The sequence below is a fragment of the Nelumbo nucifera genome, chromosome 1 (genome assembly GCF_055504915.1).
Source record: "Nelumbo nucifera cultivar China Antique chromosome 1, China Antique-T2T, whole genome shotgun sequence".
Taxonomy (NCBI): Eukaryota; Viridiplantae; Streptophyta; class Magnoliopsida; order Proteales; family Nelumbonaceae; genus Nelumbo; species Nelumbo nucifera.
Genome location: NC_142649.1, coordinates 121,928,707 through 121,935,148, shown reverse-complemented (window position 1 = coordinate 121,935,148; position 6,442 = coordinate 121,928,707). Strand labels below are relative to the sequence as shown.

The 6,442-nt window shown below is 39.3% G+C and overlaps 1 non-coding gene across 1 annotated transcript; it reads left to right on the top strand.

The window, feature by feature from the left end:
• The first annotated feature begins 1,821 nt into the window (after positions 1-1,821).
• On the top strand, positions 1,822-1,928 carry LOC148803762 (small nucleolar RNA R71). The gene has a single exon (XR_016081566.1). It is a non-coding gene; the product is annotated as a small nucleolar RNA R71 (small nucleolar RNA).
• Positions 1,929-6,442: the final 4,514 nt, after the last annotated feature.

Sequence of the window (6,442 nt, the reverse complement as noted above, 5' to 3'; positions counted from 1 at the left end):
TGCAATGCTCCATCCTATGGCCGATATGTGTTGCTTGAGTACCCTCACAAGCTTTTCCTCTTGGAGGCCTATCAAATCAGAAGAGATGATTACAGGTAAGGTGGAACTGTCTCCCAAAAACATATATTTTAAATGAAAAGGTAAGGGTTTGAGTTCCAAAGCTGGAGGTGCTTTGATGGAGGGTAATAGTTGTTTAGAGGGGATCGGCCCATCTAATGGTAGAAACTTCCCTTTTCTTGGCTTGCATTCTTCTTGGCCGGCCTCTAAATAGTTTATTACCTCCTCTACTTCGTCCTCCACTACTTGCATGTTATTACCAGAATTAATGAGACAGTTTGCAAGTGGGTCATCTATCTTTGAATTATTAATTTCTACTGCCACCACATCAATGGAGTCGATTACATAAACTTCATGTTCTTTAGTGTTAGGATACTTCAGGGTTTGAAAAACATTAAATATCATTTCTTCTTCATTAATCCTAAGAGTAAGTTGACCCTTTTGTACATCAATTAAAGCATTACCGGTTGCAAGAAAGGGTCTCCCTAGAATTAATGGCATCGATCTATCCTCCTCCATATCCAACACAATGAAATCAGCAGGGATTATGAAATTCCCTACTTTAACTAAGACATCTTCCACTATTCCCCTAGGGTATTTGATGCTTCGATCAGCTAGTTGTAGGGTAATGGTGGTAGATGTTAGTTCATGTAATACAAGTCTCTTAAAAATAGAATAGGGCATTAAATTTATACTAGCACCAAGATCACATAAGGCTTTATCGAATTCAACATTTCCTATGGTGCAAGGTATAGAGAAACTCCCTGGACCCTTCAGTTTTGGTGGTAGCTTATTTTGAAGAATGGTTGAACATTCTTCGTTTAATTTTACCATCTCGCAATCCTCCCATTTTTTTTTGTTGGACATCACCTCCTTCAGGAATTTTGCATACTTGGGCATTTGCGATAACACATCAAGAAGAGGAAGGTTAATGTGAATCTTTTTAAACACTTCTAAAAATTTTTTAAATTGTTTATCAAATTTGGCCTTCAAAACTCTTCTTGGGTAGGGAATAGGGAGTTGGATTTAATGTAAATTTAGGGGTACTTCCCTCATTCTCCTTTTGCAGATTGGCCGATTCAGCTTCCTTGTCGTCTTCTTGGGTTTCACCGATTGTCTTCCCGCTTCTTAGGGCTATGGCATTCACATGTTCTCTGGGATTTTTTCTGTGTTGCTGGGGAGCCTTCCTTCTTTCCTCTCTGATAACATGCTCACAACCTGCCCCATTTGAACTTCTAAGTTCTTAATTGTTGTTTAATGGCTTTGGAATTTTGCTTCAGCAGTGTTGATGAACTTAGAAATCATCTCCTCCAGATTGCTCTTTTTCTCTTGTGGGGGCGGTTGTGGTTGGAATCCCATGGGTGCCTTTTGATGATTGTTTCTCCAAGAGAAGTTGGGATGACTCCTCCACCCTGGGTTGTATGTATTGGAGTATGGGTTGAAGTTTGACCTGCCAGCATGAGAGATAAATCGCATGAGATGCTAGATGGTGTATTAATGGCTGCAATATTAAAAGCATCAAACTTCTTATTTAGACTAGCAAGTTGTGTAGATATGGCTGCAAGGGAATCGATATGGTGTACTCCTCTCTGATTGGTTCGATCATTGCTCCACTAGTAGCTGTTTGACACCATCTCCTCTATTAGGTCATAAGCTTCTTCCAATGTTTTCCTCATGATCGTACCACCTATGGCTGCATCAATAATAGATCGATTAGAGGGGTTAATGCCATTGTAAAAAGTTTGAATCTGTCGCCAAGTTGGTATCCCATGGTGAGGACACTTCCTAAGCATTTCCTTGAATCGTTCCCATGCTTCACACAAGGACTCCCTCTCAAATTGAGCAAAAGTAGTAATATCATTAATTAATTTTGCTGTTTTGGAGGGTGGGAAATATTTAGCCAAAAATTTCTGGGTTAAATCATTCCAAGTGGTGATGCTTCCTACAAGGATTGAGTTGAGCCAATCTTTAGCTCTATCATGCAATGAAAAAGGAAATAATCTTAACCTAATTGCATCATCACTAACTCCATTGTGTTTAAATGTATCACATATTTCAAGGAAGTTAACGATGTGTGCATTAGGGTCATCACTTGGTAACCCACTAAACTGAATATTAGTTTGGATCATTTGAATTATTGCAGGTTTTATTTCAAAATTATTGGTGTGGATGGTAGGCTTGCAAATGCTGGATGTCGCCCCATCAATGTTTGGACAAGCATAGTCCAAGAGGGTGTGCGATTTCCTTCTACCATCTCTCCTTCTATCTCTATGGCTGGTTCGCAAATAACAACCTCTTCTCTTGATTTTCCTTTTTTGGCCCTTTGCAACAAACGAAGGGTCCTTTCAATTTCTGGATCGAATTCAGCTAACCCTTCCTGTCTAGTGCGTGTCATGCACTAGTAAATCTGAACCAACAAAAAAAAATTCGAACAAACAAATAAAAATAATAACAAAAATAAAAAGAAATAAAGGGAAAAAGAATAAAAAATAATAACAGAAACAAAAGGTCCAAATTAATCAAGGTTAACAAATTCTAATATTATTTTAGGATTAAATCTCCGGCAACGGCGCCAAAAACTTGATAGCTATAAATATATAACCCTAGCAAGTGCACTAGTTATCAAGTAGTATAATAATATCGTTCCCATGGGGATTTAACAAAATAAGTATTAGAATCACAGTCTTCCCTAATTATTTGGACAGTCGAAATAGATTTAAGGAAACAAGAACTACTGAAAATAAAAACTGGAACAAAGAAAATAAAAACAAGGGTGATCACTAATTGAATATGCAAATGATGGAATCGCTAGGACTTTTGGTCCACCTAACCAATGCAATGAATATTGATGGGTCCAATTATCCAAGACTAATTGTTATTCCCATAAGCTGAGATTTTCACAAATCTATTTAATATTCTCTCTCGAAATATACTAAACCTACGCCCATCAGGTAACCCTTCGATCTCTCGAGTAGAGCTCTCAAGATGGAAGTGCATTAAGTCCAAGAAAACCATTAAAGTCAGATGAATCATGTATATATATCTTTATATACCATTCAAATCAAACTATGAATTATTCTGTCAATTATGTGAATTCCTCTCTCAATTCATTCACATAACCCAAATCAATTAAGAGGTGGCCAAGCTCTTAATTGCATTAAGCACAATAATTCATAGACTATATGGAAATCACAATCTTGGATAAATCAAGAAGATAAAAATATATTCATTAACATGGTTAGGCTTTCCACAGCCCTAGCAAGAAAACAAATCAGTTCATAATGGAAGAATTAAAACAAAGAAAGGGGAAGAAAGAACTCTTGAATTCGCCCATGGTGCTAAGATCTCCTCTTCTTGAAGTTTCTTGAATTCTTGAACCTTTCTTGAACCCTTCTTGACTGATTGCTCCTTGCTCCTTGATTCAAATCAGAAGTTGAATGATTGAATGATTCAGTGATCAAGTGATTCCTAAAGCTGGTCCGCCCCCTCCTTTATATAGATTAAAGGGGAGGGGGTGGTCTCCTACTTTCTCTTAAAGTTGATCTTTATAAGAAATAGAAAGTCCTATCCTAATTCTAATCCTATCTTTTTATTTCTTGAGCTCAATCCCTTTTTCACTCTAAGATTACATCAAGAATTTAGATCTAGAAGGATTCTTCTTAGTTTCTTGTTCTTGGATTCGTAATAGACCTCCTCTGCAAATTGGGCTTCAGCCAGGCTTTTCTGCGAGTTGGGCTTCAGCTGCGGATTGGGCCTTCTTGCGAAATTTCCCCGACTTCGGGCCCAGAATTGACTTTGATGCAGGCTGAATCTGCGAAAGACCAAAACATGAAAGTTATGGTTTTTTCTCTTATCTTTCCAGTGGATCTTGTATCAACCCATTCGGAGTAAGGAGACTCGAGTTAGACCCAAATCACTGAACATTGTCGAAACTGTGAAAAATCATCCGATTTGTCTTTCTTTGCTCTTGATGCCTTATTTCATACCCTGGACTAAAATACAAGAGATATGAGTCCAATTAGATGTTAATTTAGTATAAAAGACAAATTAATTGGGGATAAAAATATGATAAATTCTACTCTCGTCACCTAGTCCAGCTGATCCAACAAAATCAGGTTGTCCAACCCGTCTAATAAGTACAACAGAACTAGCTAGCTCCACCAATCCCTTCGATTGTCGTTCCTCCACTAACTTAACATAATGGAAGGGGGGGGGGACAAAAGAAGAGACAGATTGCCTTTCCGCCATGACCAACATCAAGGAAAGTGGCCAGATCGGAGAAGGGTTGAAGAAAAAGATCGACATGAAAGGCAAGATTGTTGACCAGAACCAACTACTCGGGGTTCGTATATTTTTGGGGAGTTAAGCAGATCCAACTCATCCCCCAAAACAAATCACTCTTGGGCATCCAAGCAACAGAGAAGACGACGTCATCAGTCTCTAGTCAACAACTAGGGTGAGTGATGGGAATTTCATGATAGGCATTACTCCGCTCCTGAAGAGGTAATAAGTAGACTCACATCTAATGTACCAAACCTAATGAAAGCAACCCCCCTCTATCTAGAGATCCTGTTAGAGCTGCAAGCTCTGAGGTTTAAGGCCCCAACTTTCGAAACATATGATGGAACCATTGAACTTGTAAACCATGTTGAAAGCTTACAAGCTTTAATGCTATTCCATGGTGCCTCGAAAAGCTAACATGAGCTTGGCCTTTCCTACTAGGGGTGAGCAAATGGGTACATTCTACCTGGAAATGAATGTAACTGACCTCGAACTTCCCTTGAACCAACCCTACTTGATCTGTTACAAGGTAGGGATTTGGTTCCAAATTCTTGGAACCGACCCCCGCCCAGGTCTGTTCCAGGGTCTTGGGGTTTACCCTACCTGGATTGACCCAATGAACTGGCCTTGGTGGAACCGACCTTGGAACCGAACTTGCCTTCAAATAAACCCCAAAGTATTTTTAAAGATGTGAAGATTTGAGCCGAAGCACTCATGGTTACAAAAGCCATGGTCTCACTTGACCATCAATTTACTTATGTGATTTGATCATTTATTTTCATTTTAATATTTTTTATGTGTATAATAAATAATGTAAAAAGTAATATTTACAAAATTTAAATTATAGTGACAAATTTTAACCATATATTAATATATTATAATAATCTACATATTAAATTACTCAATTTAATCAATAAAGATAATATAAGTTTTAAACTATATATTATCATTATTGAAAATCAAGTTTTTGAAGGACATGTTTATATTTTTTCTTGAAGGAGGAGAGTAAAGAAAGAACATGTTCCATGTGTAGGAGGGGTAAGGCTCAATTAGAGGTGGTCTCTTTGAAAGACAAAGAGAGGCCTGTGAATCGGGAAAATGAGATTTCTGGGGACTAAGGACGTGAGGGCGAGGGGTTAGAGAGAGTGCTCGAGAGCGCTGGATGCCAAGAATGCTAAAGATCTGATGTCTTTCAATGCAAGGAGAAGCTTTATTTATGGGGGTGAGCCCGAGATCCTAAAAGGTAGGGGATAAGAATGTTTGCGTTGTATCAGGAAAGGGAATATTGGACTTATTGTCAATTATTAAGTGTGCTAATGGGGTTTTGCCATGTGTCTCATGAGAATCTTTTTGAGGATTGGCTTTTCTTCTCCTCAAGATTCCTCATTACTCACATGTGCTACTACCTTTTGCGCAATTTAACTTAATTGATGTGGTGGTAATGATGTCACTGCTTGGCGGGCACCACTTTGCGGACTCCACGTGGCGCTTCGTCACGTCTTTTACTGTCGTAGGTTTCACGTGCCTTCAGGCGCATGTGGGCCTCGCCGTGGGTTTGGCCTAGGTTTTTCTTGATTTGGGTTATGAGTGGATTTATTAGTCATTGGTTTATTGCAAACCTTGGTGAGCGTGGGTTTACAGCACGCTCGAGTAATCTTAAGGCCCTTGGATGGGTTCAATCATGGTTTCCCTTGGTTCGAGCATCGAGTAGGCCCAGTGGACCGTGAGTTTATTGCAGTTTTGCAATACGCGTTGTGAGTTCATCGCAAGGTTGATGGTGTGTTGCAGGTTCATCATAGCATGGAGATTGACTGTGGTTGTTCGCACGCACCTTTGCAGGGTTTGTCTTGGTATTTGATGTTCTATGGGGGTCTGAGCGGGCACTATGTACCTACACCATGAGTAGACCTTGGAACCAACCTTGGAACCAACCTTGGAACCGCCAAGGTCAGAACCAACCTTTACAGGGTAGGTTCTAGGTTCTGCTATGGAACCAAACTGAACTGACCCATGTGCATCCCTATTTCTTACTACCTTCTGGAAAGCAACGAGACTTTGGTACTCTGCGCTACCACCTCGCTCGATTATGAGTTGGTCTTAGTTT